Here is a 14,296-nt window from a genome sequence, read left to right as displayed (position 1 = left end):
AGGGTTTTGTGTACATAAAATCAGTATGTCAGTGCGTGACACTGTCGAGTATTTCTTCGTGTCCTGTTTTATCCGCGCTGGTGCAATTCCAAGGTGCAATAAAAATGTGTACGCACGTGATACATGTTACTTGTTATGTATACTCATATTAACTATGTATAAATATTTTTTTTTATTGGGTATACGAGTCCAACTGCAGTTTTGGTAACCTTGTACGATCTACGTCTGTAAGTAAAAATTTTTTAAGCGTACGGTGCGGATACATTTATTACGAAGCCGTGTGATTCCGCCCATTATTGATTCGCGAAAAAAAAAGAACATTAAGTGGGTTAGTTACACAGACCAGCTAGATCATATACACGAAAAATTTTTTAAAATGAGGCGTTGTTTATATTCGGCATAGTGGGGCTCGAAAGGCGGGAGTGAAGTCGCTATGATAGCTACAGTGGCGAAAGTGCATTGAAAATCGTATCGATCAGCACGACAGAAAAAAAAAAGAAAAACGAACGCCCCCAACTACACACCCTGTTGTTGCAGCGGCTGCGTGGAGGAGCATTCATTTATGCAATAGCCGCTTAAAACATCGCTCGCCCTCCGTAAATCAGTCACAACAACAGTAACTTATTTCACAACACACAGAAAACTTGCATCAAAAGAACTTCCGTGAGTTGCGCACCGTAAGATTGACTTTTCTTGCGCGCAAAACAACAACGCGCGCTATCCGCGCCCTGCAACCCGCCGGAAAGTTTCAGGTGACGCTGTGAGTCGCGCCGCCTGTCGGCGGCGACATGAAGTGCGTCACGCTCCGCCGCTCAGTGAGCGCACTATAAACTTCTAGAACACTGTACTTCAAACTTTCTTTGAGCGCGGCGCCATGATGAATTGCGCTGCTGGTTGCGCCGTTGCGCCCACGCGACATTTGTTTTCGTGGCCGCTACAGGGAGCGACCGCAGCGCCGCCAGTCGGTAGAGCCTGAAACGCCTGTTTTAGGCACTTTTTCTCCCTGAAGACGGCCACTGGCCTAGGTACTGAGGAGAAGAACGCCCCTAGCTCCACTTGTCCCTAGCTTGATCGGCAGCCATAGGCCATGCGCGCTTCACGCCGGTGTCAACCCACGCCAAAGTAAGTTTTTGCATTCGCTGTCCTGCGGTGTTTTCTACCGCGCGACGGAGCAAATGAGTTAAACGGGCCAGGCCTTCTGCCTGGTGTGTTGTGTTTGTGTGCCGTTCGCCTTCGAACTCTACCTTTGTGAATTTGCACCCTGTGTGAGCATGGGCCAGTCAGAGTATATTGTGCTTAGCTCGAGCTCGGTTGTAGTCGAGGTGGAACTGCATTCAACAATTCATTATTTAGGTGACGCTACGGCCTCAGTCCCGAAACTTGATTTGGTGCAATTATGTTACTGTTACTGCAGCTTCTGATCGGTGCAGCTATTTTGCTGGAGGGAGGCTTCAATGTAATAGAGTTACTGTTTTGTACTACATGTCCGTGTCGTTCCATTTGATATGTCATGATACACTTCACGTGTAGATGGTCGACGCTACCATCTGTCCAATACATTACATGGTTCTCAGTGCAACTGTCTAGCGCTAATTGTACCATTTTTATTACGTACCTCACTTCGCTGCAAGTGTGCTTCTTCACAGCCCTGTGCTTCTTCGCAGCACGGGGCACAGGCATAACAATTGCAGCACGTTTGATATAATGCAGTCCATCAATTTGTATAGGCAAGACAACACATAGGACAGTGCACATTGGAACTTTGTGCAATGTTTAGGTATTCCCTGTGACCTTGGGCGCTGCTGACAAATGTGCCATTTGTCTGGTTTGTGTAGAATGCTAAAATAATTTGCTGCATTACAAGCTCTGTGTAGTGGTGCTGTAAATTCTGCATTGCCAGATATTGTTGCGTTAGAATCTGACTACCTGCAAAATTTTGACTGGCACAAGCACCCAGTTGCTGTATTTCTGGTAGACCAGCTGCACTATTATTACAGCTGTCGTTTCCCTTGGTTTTGTCCTAGCAAAGACGCCACCTGGTTCAAACAGCCCACGTACAACTGTGATTAAAACTGTGAATAGCATGCACACATACACACTTTAATCGCTATGATTTACCTTTAGATGCAACAGATTTCAAAGAACACTGACTGCAACGGTTGATATCACTTCCTTTAGAAACTTGCTCAAAGCACATATCATTCTGGTGTAAAGCAGCTTGCACAGTTGTAAGAAAGCGGGCAGTTACCATTACAATTTGCAGTGTTCCACTACTTCATTCTTTAAGGGGCTCCTCAACCACTTTTCCAAGTAATCATCGAATGACCTCAGTATCGGGCCTCACGAATCGATTGCCGCAAAAATTTCTTGAATTCGTCAAGAACGAATAGAGTTACAGGGATTCGTCACACACTTTCAGTGCTTCCCCTCTTCTCTCAGCTTGCTTGAAGGTACACATGGAGGGATGGCATAGAGGAAAGAATTCACGTCATGAGCTTGAGCATGCGTGATGAAACACGATTGCTCTCTGCTGTCATTCCTGTGCATGAGTGTGGCTACTATAGAGCACAGGGCCAGCGTGTGGCAGCACCTTGGTGGCAAGAAACGCATCTTATCCAAATGCCGCTCTTTATTTATGTGGGATATTGGCCTGCTATGTGTTGTTCAATGTCAAACAGCAGGTGCCGACAGCTGCGAAGAGAGTGAGCACAGCCCCCTGTATGAAAAGAGGGTGCCTGTGAAAATGGCAACTTCACGCTCCACTTCTAATCTCTCCTTGTTGCGCATGACTGCAAGGCTTGGCTGAGCTTTTCATAGTGGTGTCTGCTTTCCACAGGATGTGGTTTCTGAGCAAAGAAACAACTGCTTGCAGCGCGAACTCAACACAAGGACAAAAGAAGACGCGGTGCTTGTTCGTGCCTTTTGTTTTTGTGTCAAGTTCACACTGCAACCAGTTGTTTCTAATGATCTACCAACTTTCCAACTCTCGTTGACTATGTTTTCTCACCAAGACTACATTTTTTCACCAAGCCTGACGGGTAGTTCATGACCTCTTATAACAACTTTTTCATGAGCAGAGTATCCTTTAAAGCTTCATGCAACATTAAAAAAAAATCATAGAATCGGCCCACATTAGTAAACACAAAAAAGTGAAAAATTACATTTATTGAAATTCTACATCTGTCTTTCCACTACTTTCTTTTTCTGTGTGCGATTTTCAACTTTAGAAGGCGTCTGATTATTTATTTATTTGAGAATACCTCACAGGCCCCGTAAGAGGCATAGGGTGAGGGGGCATACAGTACAATTCAATACATTGTATGGTTGTATACACACTCTACATTTCAGAATTCTAAATGTGCATGGTGTGGCTGCACTATAACATGCATAAAATATACAGCTGTATCGTTACCAGGAAATGGCTATATTTTCACATTGAGCTGAGGCATCTGCATATTTAAATAAGTGTTGCAATACTTTATTGGATGGCTGTGCATTTGGGCACATGTGGCTGGCGGTTATCACAATCTTTGTATACAGGGCAATCTTGAGCGGTCATGCTTTATACCCTATAGATCTTCGGCTAAGATTTTCTTGCTTGTTACTTTTATCAGTATCGAAACTTTGCGGTATTCATGCACCTTACAGTAGCTTTTTTTTTTTGGCGAAACCGACCTGTTACTAGAAAATGTACTAATATGATAAAGGTCTTCAAACTTAGGTTACCTCTTCGTGATTGTTGCCAGAAGAAATAATTTACTCCAGTAATCAGAGTGGAGTGTCTGGCAGTCCTATGCAATCTTTACTGCTTGGGTGGTACTTTGTAAGTGTACACAATGATCTGCAGTGATGTTTTCAGGCTTGCTAACATGAAAGCAGTAAAACAAGCTGGCCACTTTTACAGCAGTATACAACTTATCCTGAAACAAGCAAATCACAGTGGTACCACTACCTGCAGCAGTGACACTTAGGTTGTATCACAGCCTGTGCCCTATACTGGTACATCATTGAAAGACTCATCTAGCCTGCACAGATGTCATTATTGTCATTGCACCTCGAGGTGGCTAACTTCTTTTTAGTACTGTGTCATCTGTAACTCCGCCCATTCTTTACTGGCTTGAAAAAATTTTGCGGCAATAGATTCATGAGGCAATAAACTGATAAGCTATTATATGATTACTTGGAAAAGTATTTCAGGAACACTTTAACATACACTGTGTGTTCTAGCATGCTGCTGTTACCAAGGTTGATGCACAACATGGTTTTGACACAAGAAAGAAGTCAAGACACCACAAACGCCAACTATCAACTGCAAAGGCACACAATGGCGGGAAAAAAAGAAGACATGAAAACTTATCTGCGCACGCTGATGCAATAGATGAACTTATCAATCCGGCACGTGTGGGGGTATACGTGAAAGATAAGGCAGTTGATTTATTATGCAAGTTAATAGACGGTTAGCTCATGCATGCACATGAGCTAATAGTACGCGTGCATGCGCACTATTATCGATATGCCATGCCTCGATTATTAGATGAGTTTGTTCATTCATATGCCTGTAAAAAACTGCGTATTTATCGAATTTTGGCGTGGACTTACACTCTCGACAATGTAAAGATAGATTAGAAGGTGAGCCTCCGCTTAACAGTATTTTATGTTCCAATAATCTCTGGTTAACACAGTGGCTCGTCTGTCCAATGTAGAAGCAGCTGTAGCTAAAGGGAACCTTATAAACCACACCTGTACAGCAATCAGTGAATTTGTTGGCATGTTTTATGAAACAAATGTTATTCCGCATCGTGTCTACTATTACTCGCTCATTCTTTCTCTGCACAGTGCACAAATCTTACCTAGATAATTGGCAGCCATAAAGACAGCATTAACGCTGTATCTACTTCCCACTTTCTTTAGCCTGTGAGACATGCAATGAATGTAAGGAATACCTGCGACATGTTTTTTTCTCATTGCTTTCTGCAACCATGCTCGGACTTAGCATAACGGACTTCTTTAAACATTCCGCGATAGTGGCCGCCCTGTCTTTGCACGCCCTGTCCTTTAGAATGAATACTTACCAACTAGCTCAGCTCTCTGATATTCTAAACATGGTTTTATTCCACAGCCCTGGGGAATGTCTTGGAATGCTTGTTCTGGTTACAGACTGAAATGTTGCTAATCTTGTGGGTCCTTATTTCTTCTTGGGCACCTTGTGCACTTGTTTCAGTACATGTACTAGGTCAATACAAATTTAAGTGAGTCAGGATATGCACTTTAAATGATGTCTTCAAGTAAACAACAAAAGTGAGCTTTCCACATTGTAACTGTTATTGGCATTTCAGAAGCAACACAGCAAGATGACCAAAGGATGTACCACTTCAAGATGGAAATGGCTATGTTCAAAGATATTTTAGAGATGTACAACAAGGAAGATATTGGGATTCTCGTTGCATCGATATATGCGATCTGCAATAGCAATGTCCAAAGCTTAACGGGCACTTTCACGTAGAGAGCCTTCCTTATTACAGCACTTATTCGCAAAATTCTTGCAGCAACATGTTCACATCGTACAAGTGCGCATCTCTCCATCAGAAATTTTGGACCGCAAGGTTGTTTACTGCCACTTGAAGAAACACCAAAGCCTCCAACCCAATAGACAGTAAACAAGAGTAAGGTAGCCAACATAAGAAGGTGCAATATGGAGAGAATTGAACATGCTTTTCTAAAAAACAGAAGAAGCCTAAAAGCAGTGAAGAGAAAATTGGGCACAGGCAAAAACCAGGTGTATGCACTAAGAGAAAGGCAAGGCAGTTTCACTACCAATATGTATAAGGTAGTCAAAGCAGCAATGATTTTCTACAGAGATCAGCCAGGACAACAATGGTAGTAATAATAGTAGTAGTACTAGTAGTCCAGACGAATCTCACCAGCAATGGCAGGTGAAGGAACGAAAACTTCTTGTCAGAAGAATTGGTATCTGTTCATCTTAAAACCGCTTCATGCACAAAAAAAAAACACACCCCTAGAGAAGATTCTGCCAGGAGCAAGGACACAAAAGCAAGACAATTATTGGAAGCTTTTACATAAGAAAGCAAGAAAGTTTGTGTGTTAGTGATACATAAGTAGTTTTATATAAGACTGAGAAACAGTTTATTGAGCGTGTGTTATTGTATTACCCCTGATGTTCAAATGGATGTTTGTTGCGCAGGCGCGAATTGATGGTACATATGTGTGTGTGCTTTCTGGGAATTAAAGCAGCTGTGAGTGGCGCCATGTCCAGTCATCTTCTCTCGTGGTGTGCGTCTTCTTTTTTTTTGTGTCTAAAGCAGCTTTAACATGAAGAAAGCCTTAGAGGGAATGCAGTCGGGCAAAGCAGCCGGTTATGATAAGGGGTGTTGCTGTACAGTGATGCTATTAGTTTTCTTGTGCCCTTTGCAGCCATCCGCCACTGGTAAAAAAAATGCAGCCCAGGAATTTTTCAGCTGTGCCAGACGGCTATGGCGAGGAAAAGCATTAAAAAAAGTAATAGCATTGCTCTGCGATAATACGCCAGGTAACAGCAGATCTGTTTAAAGACGGGGGCACACTGTTCTTGAAAAACTGGCCAGTTTGTATATGCAGTGCCTCTTTACTGTGAGCGTGCTGAAATCTTTGAAGAATGTGAATATTGCCCTAATTAATTATGTATGACATTACTATACAGTTTTATGTACTTATAAGCTTTGTTTATCAATGTCTTGTATTAATGTATTTTTTTTGTTTTGGTACAGTTAACTTATGTACCGTATTTTCCGGTGTATAAGACGCACCTTTTTTCCTAGATTTTCGCTGGTGCGTCTTATACAACGGTGCGTCTTATATACGCAAAAAGTCACGTGATTCTGCGAGACCAATTTGTTTATATTTAATTTATGAGTACGATAAACTGAGCTCGAGAGCATTCGTAAAAATATATCTAATTTTGTTGTAACAATGAAGCGGCTGCGATCTTAGATGTCAGCTACTTGCTGTTCAAGCAGCGCGGCGACCACGGAGATTACGGCCGCAATAAAAGCCACCACTGTCGCGTGCCCCATTGTACTGTTTGAATTGTTTGTTCTTAAACGAAGAATTAAACCCACAGAACTGAGGCAATAAATAAAAAAGAGCACCACAATGGTCCATTGTAACGTTGTAGCGCCCACAATATCAGTTACAAAAGCGAAAGTACCACTTCATTATCATCATCATCAGTTTCCGTGTGAGGCGTCGCTGCAGTCCCACTGATCTCCACTAGGAGGAGCTGGATGGCGCATCGAGCACGCGGGCGTGAAGCCACCGGAAGCCGCCGTTTTGTCCCGGAAAGGAGCTTTTCTCTTCTTTTTTTTAAAGAAATACCTGCTTGTACCGCAGTAAACTGTACGAATCGACCGGAAAAGTCGTCAGGGAAAACATTTCACGCGCAAGTACCTCAAAGTTGCATTACTTTTTACGCATTTTGTACGTTGCAGCACTCCGCCGTATTCGGACGGTGTCGGCACGGCGTCTGTCATCTTTTGTGTAGCGTTCGTCGGCGTCTAAAGTGACGCGTAATCGCAGAGTTTGAAAAAATAAAAAAATAAAAACAATCGTAACAACAGCTGCCACCCGAGAATATTTGAATTGCGCGACTGAGACGCACAGAAGACGCCGGCTTCCGGGACAAACAGGGCACCTTCCGGTGGCTTCACAAGCGCCCGCCTCGCAGAGCGTGGATGCGCCGTCCAGCCTTTTTAATGGAGGTCAGTGTGCAGTCCAGCAGTAGTCGCAGCTTCCGGCTTCCGGTCGCCATTTACGTTTTGTATGCGTGTGTAGGTAATATCCGACGATCGCGTGATAACTGTGCGGCGCGTTCGTTGTTTATGTGTTCTCGCCAAGTCTGGTAATGCCCTAAAGGTATGGTAGCCACCATAGTACAGGCAGTGCCAACGATGTGCTTCAAAGTGCTTACAATGCTGCGTAAAAGTTACTCAGAGGCTGACGACGGCAACCTAGCGATGCTGCCAACCGAAGCGGAAGAACTTTTGACAGTGCGCCGGAGGATGTGGCTTCAAATCCAGTAGAATAAATAGTGGTTTTCTGCGCCTTAATAACACTGCTGCTTACAGATATTCAGTGCCGTGCGTGACTACGCATTTCGCAATCAATGTACTTTGCGTGGGTCATTGTGTTTTATCATGTCGACTGAGTTAAAAATAGATGCGTCTTATACAAAGGTGCGTCTTATATATCATTTTTTCTTTCGAAAGTCGTAAAAAGTAGGGGGTGCGTCTTATACAAAGGTGCGACTTATACACCGGAAAATACGGTACCTATTTGTAATTTGTATCCAATAATCATGTGCAGGGGGTCATGGTATGGTCTCATTACCAAGGGACCCTTTTCTGTATATCCCTTTTTGTTGTAATCATGCTTTGCAAAATAAATGTTCAAATGAAAAGGGGCATCAAGAAATTGAAAAATTAGAAGCCGATCAGCTTACTCATAACTGCTAACAAGGTATTTGCAAAAGTAATAGCTAATAGAATTAGGACCACCTTAGAATCCAATCAACCAAATGAGTAAGCAGGATTTCATACAGGCTACTCAACAATAGACCTTATTAGCACTGTTGATGTTATGGATAAATGCATGGAATATAACCAACCCCTATATATAACCTTCACAAATCATGAGAAAGCATTTTAGTCAGTTGAAACCTCACCAGTCGTGCAGGCATTGCAGAAATGGTGTGTACACAAATTGTATACAAAAATACTGGCTAAACTCTAGCTTGCTGAGCCGTAGGAGTACATATGTAAATTTTATTACATTGTTATAAAACGGACAGTCAACACTGCCACGCCAACTGTTGTTAGACAACCGTTGATTAAAGCATTTATTCACGATCTACACGGTGTGGCTGCAGCATGGTGGTCATTGCAGCACGTTTGCTACAGTAAAATCACCAACTATAAATGGTATGTCTTTCTCTTGTCCAACCCATACAAGATGTCTTATAAAACTTCCAGTGTCTATTTTCCATGTTCCTGAGATGATATAGACCAGGGGTCTCAAACACGCGGGCTGGACCTTTCGTAGCGGCATACCCACGAATGACTGTCTTTGTCCCGCACTTTTTTTTCTTAATAGTCTTTTAGCAAGCTACGGAAATATGGTACACAAATATGGTAAGGCAGTAGGGTAGCGCTCCTCCTTTCCTGCTCGTTGTGCTTAAGCCGCTCCCAGTTCAGGTGACAGTTCAGGAAACTGTGCATCCTCAAATGACAGGTTCCTCGTTAACAATGTGTAGGCTGACAGGCAACAGTGATGCGTGACAACCGCACAGTAACTTGAGAAAGCTTTTGTGGTGTTGGGTTGCCTTCACCGGCAAAAGCACAACGAGCGGGAAAGGAGGAGCGCTACCATACAGCCTTACCGTATTTGCGTACTATATTTCCGTAACTTGCTAAAAGACTCTAATAAGTATGTTTATGAGCTACAGAGACGCGACTGGTTTTAAGCATTTTTTTCATGTGGCACCCCCATGTGAGGTTGCAGTGCGGTGAAACATAACCATGGAACAAAAACTGTATATTTCAGAATCAAGGTCCAGATTTCAGTCATTATGGAGATCTCTCGAGTCCTGCTGTCAAATCCCTCGAGAAATGACCCACATATGACATTTTGTTCAAGCTAATGTTGAAACTAACTAAATGGCAGATACAAGAATGAAGCATCAAGTTGGCGATTGCAAGTACGCAGCATATTAACTGCATACACAATAAACTGTCAGTGCGTGGATGTTGTCAAGGCTTTTCAAAGATAATTTAAACTTTAGGCAAATTGACATCTATGGTGACTTGTGTGTGCTGTCGGGAAGAGCCTTTTTTTTCTTATAATTATTATTAATCAAGTGGTGTCGTATGTACAGTTATCAGTCTCGTCAGTGAGCAATTTCCAGCTGCTTCTTTTTCATAATTCAAAACATTCTTCGGATGGCACTAAAACAAACAAGAGCCTTCTTTTTTAAAATGATTCCTATTGCTCCCTTTCCATTATATCTACAGGAGGCCTGCACTGAGCTCACTGCACTAAGCACACTGAGCCTGCACCGAGCGCATTGAGCTCGGCCTGCCAGGTGGCGCTAGCAAGTGCCTACATCTGGTCATTGTAGCCGTAGTCGTACAGCGACCAGGCGTACAAGTCTGATGTCACGAGAAACAATATTGAAACAATACGCACGGCCAACAACCTTGGTTGTAGTCCTAGAATGAGGACCACGTGGACGACCACGGCTATGGCAGCTGCCGCCCTAGTGTTCCTTGCTCATGACATCATGTGATTACCTCCTATAGCATCAGCTTTCATATGCCAAAGCTTAAGACAGCAGACTGCGCAACTGCTGTTAGAAGCAGAAGCAGTCTATGAGGCAAAACATGTGGTATTGTGCAACGTGGAGGTGGACAAATATCACATAGCAGCGTTCACTGGACTAGTTCTCCAAACAACACCGGCAGACAAAGAATGGGCTAGAAATCGCAGAAACTGAGAAGTTACTGCAGCAACGAGCTTGCAGCTACAAAGCAGGGTAAAAACAAGGTGTAGAGACTGCAATAGAAATTTTTAATGTGCAAAAGTCTATGGCAAGTTTTCCAGCAATTTCGGTGCCAATATTGTGTCTATAACGCAAAAGGTGTGGCACTTTTCCAACAAGAATACATGTGGCTTTGTAGAAAACAAATGGATTTGGGACAGGTCAACTTAATTGAAATTAGCTTGAGTGCATCAACCTAATTTTGGGGGTGATATGGAGGTAAGAAACATATGGGCCACCTTGAGGAAGAAAAGCATCATTAGCTGGGCAGTGTTCACAGGCGAGTCTCGGTGAGTGCTTCCTGCTACTCACCGAACATCGCAGCCCCACGTCAAAGCAGAAATCTTCCTTGCGGAAGTGCTAGCCAGTAGCTGTTTACAATTTCTAAGTTCTGCATTCACAGATTCATGCACCTTCTTACCCTGTGGACACATGTGAAAGCTGGCAGCAGGCTCCATAGCGTACGCCCTGCATTGAGCACTGGCCTACCATACAAAACTCCTCCAAAGACAGTGGCTACATAATGTAGTGATTTCTTTCAAGTGTTGTCGAGCGCACAGCAACAGCAGGAAAACCTCCCCAGTCACTCAGAATTACAGCGCAGGTGGCATTCTAAAGTTTTGTTTTCAGCTCGCTCTGGTGCTCCCAAAGCAAGACTAAGCAGCCACTATGACCACATGAACCTGCCTAGCACGTTGCACCAAAGGTGGCGTCTGCTCTTCCAGTGGTATGCCTTACGCCCAATACCAGTTACGGAAGTGGCCATGAGAGCACCCGAATAAGGGCAGCTAGAAGTTAGATGGAGTAGATAATAAGGAAATAATTTTAAATGCCTCAAGTTAAAGGCACGCTGAAAGCATAGACAGCTCTGTACAAATGCACAATGTTGGTAGGTCCTTATGGTAACAGTTTGTCTAAACCATGTCACTTAGTAGGCTTTAAATAGTGTAATATATGAAGACTGCACTTACACCTATGTCTTCGGTCACCTCCGCTTGGCGGGGAATGCCATTCATGCAAACAGTGCGATTGGTTCCCAATGTGGTGATGTTGTAAACAGATTGTAAACAGATGAGCCATGCCGCCCTATTTAACGCCTTGTTTGTTCTGTATGCACGAATCGTATTTTATGTACGTGTAAAAATAAAACAATTTCAATGTACGCAGCTTGCAGCATTCAATGTAAGCATCGTAGACAGTCTGCCACAGCTGTATCGGCGCACTCGCGCTGGGAGTGGAACGGATTTAAAGGCTGGGATAGTAGCCGCAGCAGCCCGTGGAGGGTCCCCTGTAGCGCCAAACACGTGACTGGTTCTTGCGATGCAGAAATAACCTAGCCCTTTCAGACTTCAGGAAGCATGCCAATTTCTTTTTGACGGATTTTATGCCTTCACGGGCCCCTTCGATGGCGTGGTATTGACTATCTTCTTCTGCGAACAAGGCAAAGGCAACATTCTGCACGTTGCGTCAGTTTACGAACGAATGCGACCTCGTTTCAAAGTCCGGTGAAAAGGGCAGAATATAAACACAAAGAACGACAGAAAGTTTCTAGAGGTAGGAATCAGTCTTTAATCGGACGAAAAGCGTCAAAAGCCGACACATGAGAAGACACGATGTCTGGTTCTCTAGTGTCCGTATTGGCGCGGCTCACTTTCTTCTACGATAAACATGGGAGGAGTCGATCCCGCCTACGTCGTGCGAAGATGCAAGGACAGCGGTCGCCGTAAAGACGATACATATTTGCTTCACTACGCAGACAGCAGGAACGTCGTGCAGCATGCAGTGGTGTTTTGCTTACCTTCTAGTGGCAAAGCGCATGTGTCGCACATCAGATTTCGATGCTTGATATCCCGGATGGTGCCTAATATAACCATAACGTACACAGACGCATATATATTCCACAATATCAAGTACAACAGTGCAAGGAAAGGTTGCAATCGCTTGGAGTTTCAAAAAGTTAAACAGGAAGTCTCCATGACACCAGTTGCAGGAAGCAGGTGGCGCTTTGCGCAGTCAAAAACCGAAACCGAAAGCTATCCTTGAGCGCCTCCCGTCATTTACGGCCGCCGACCCACTCACTTCGATGAAAAGAAATCGAGAGAACTTTGCTCCACGGGAGATATGGGGATTTTTGCTGTATTTTAAAACACTTATGCGCCATATGGCTAAAATGAAGGTGTCGAATAGTGGTTTCTGCATCGAATTCTTTCATTCAGCAGCAATTTTCACCCTTGAAGAAGACAAGACTGCTTGTTGAAACGCTGACTCCAGCGACACTCCGTGTCCAAGGATTTTTCACCTTTTCAAGCCTCCATCTTCCCCTGAACTTCTGCCATTTTTGGATTATCAATTTTGCTGGCTAGAGAAGCTCCAGAAATTAATCCGATGCCATATTATGCAGACATCCCTTTAGTTATCACTCTTGATAGAAGTTATATGGAGGCATAAAGAAAAACATAAATGCCTCAGCTTGCGCCACCGAGGTGTAACAGGCTAACAGTGAACAGCTAAAACTTTTGATTGTGAAATGCTGCCATGGTACAACGCTTTGACTAGGCTGTCACTGGAGCCAACATTTCGACAAGCCGACTTGTCTCCAAGTTGCAGCCACTAAGACAAGTACGCTTGTCGAAACAGCTCCAGCAACACCCCGTGTACAAGAATTTTTCATATCAGCAAAATCGGTGTTCTTTTGTCCAAAGAATTAGTTAATGCTGTTTATTCTGACATGGCAGTCGCTTAATTCATTGCGCTCCAGACAAAAGCATTTTAAGTCGACTCATTTTCATAAGTAATGCTGCATGGAATGTGTTATACTGCGCTTCCAAAAGTAAATGCAAAATTTCAACAAATGTTGTCGATCATAACCTTTATTGTAGCAATTCCAACCAATATGCTGGCCACTTGGCATAGGAAGAGCAATGGAATTGATGACTTGGTCCAAGAACCTGCACGAAAAAGGCACAATAAGTACAAGGTGTCTCCATCGAGCAGGCGTATATCACCACAACAAAAATCGGAAGGCTGATTTGGCAAACGCACAAGCACAGCAGCAACACTTTGTCGAATTGTCGAACACCTGTAAATGCCAAAAGCAGGGGCGGTTGAACAGCTGATTTTGTCTCACTTAATGAAGTAAATCTAGATATGCTAAAGAATCTAGGGTAGGCAAAATCAACGAGCTCCTCCACAGCACTGTGTGTGACAATCATATTGTGGTTTTGGAAATATCTGGAATTCTAATTTCATCTTGCACACAAAAGGCATATTAAATGAAAAAAATGTTTCAGTCAAGCATGCACATACACCTGCATACAAAAAAAAAAAAACAAGAGGCTATAGTTTGGTCAAAAGACAACAGACGATGCAGCACAGGGTGACAGAGGTTTAGGGAAAAATTCAGCCTAGTTGGCAACATACTAAGAATTTTTTGCACATAAGCAACACGAGGAGGAAAATGGAGAGACACAACACATGCACTAACTTTAAACAAAATCGTTTATTGCACACGAGGCAAACATTTATACAGTGTTGGTGCCCTCACACTGCACCAAGAAGCCATGCACAGAGATTTATTTGTCTTTTCCCACTTCATTTTTACAAGACGTACGTAACACTAATCAACTAACAAACTATTGCACAATCAAGAAAGCAGATTCTTTATCTGACAAGGACAGGGACAGAGTGCTAACACGATTGGTACCCAAT

The 14,296-nt window shown here is 43.3% G+C and overlaps 1 long non-coding RNA gene across 1 annotated transcript; it reads left to right on the top strand.

Moving 5' to 3' along the window:
- Positions 1-988: 988 nt before the first annotated feature.
- Positions 989-5,684, top strand: LOC125756351 (uncharacterized). Its single transcript, XR_007414428.1, has 2 exons — positions 989-1,122; positions 5,337-5,684. It is a non-coding gene; the product is annotated as an uncharacterized LOC125756351 (long non-coding RNA).
- Positions 5,685-14,296: the final 8,612 nt, after the last annotated feature.

This window comes from Rhipicephalus sanguineus, chromosome 11 (assembly GCF_013339695.2).
Source record: "Rhipicephalus sanguineus isolate Rsan-2018 chromosome 11, BIME_Rsan_1.4, whole genome shotgun sequence".
NCBI classification, from domain to species: domain Eukaryota; kingdom Metazoa; phylum Arthropoda; class Arachnida; order Ixodida; family Ixodidae; genus Rhipicephalus; species Rhipicephalus sanguineus.
The sequence above is the reverse complement of the archived record's forward strand: the minus strand, read 5'-3'. Positions and strand labels throughout refer to the sequence as shown.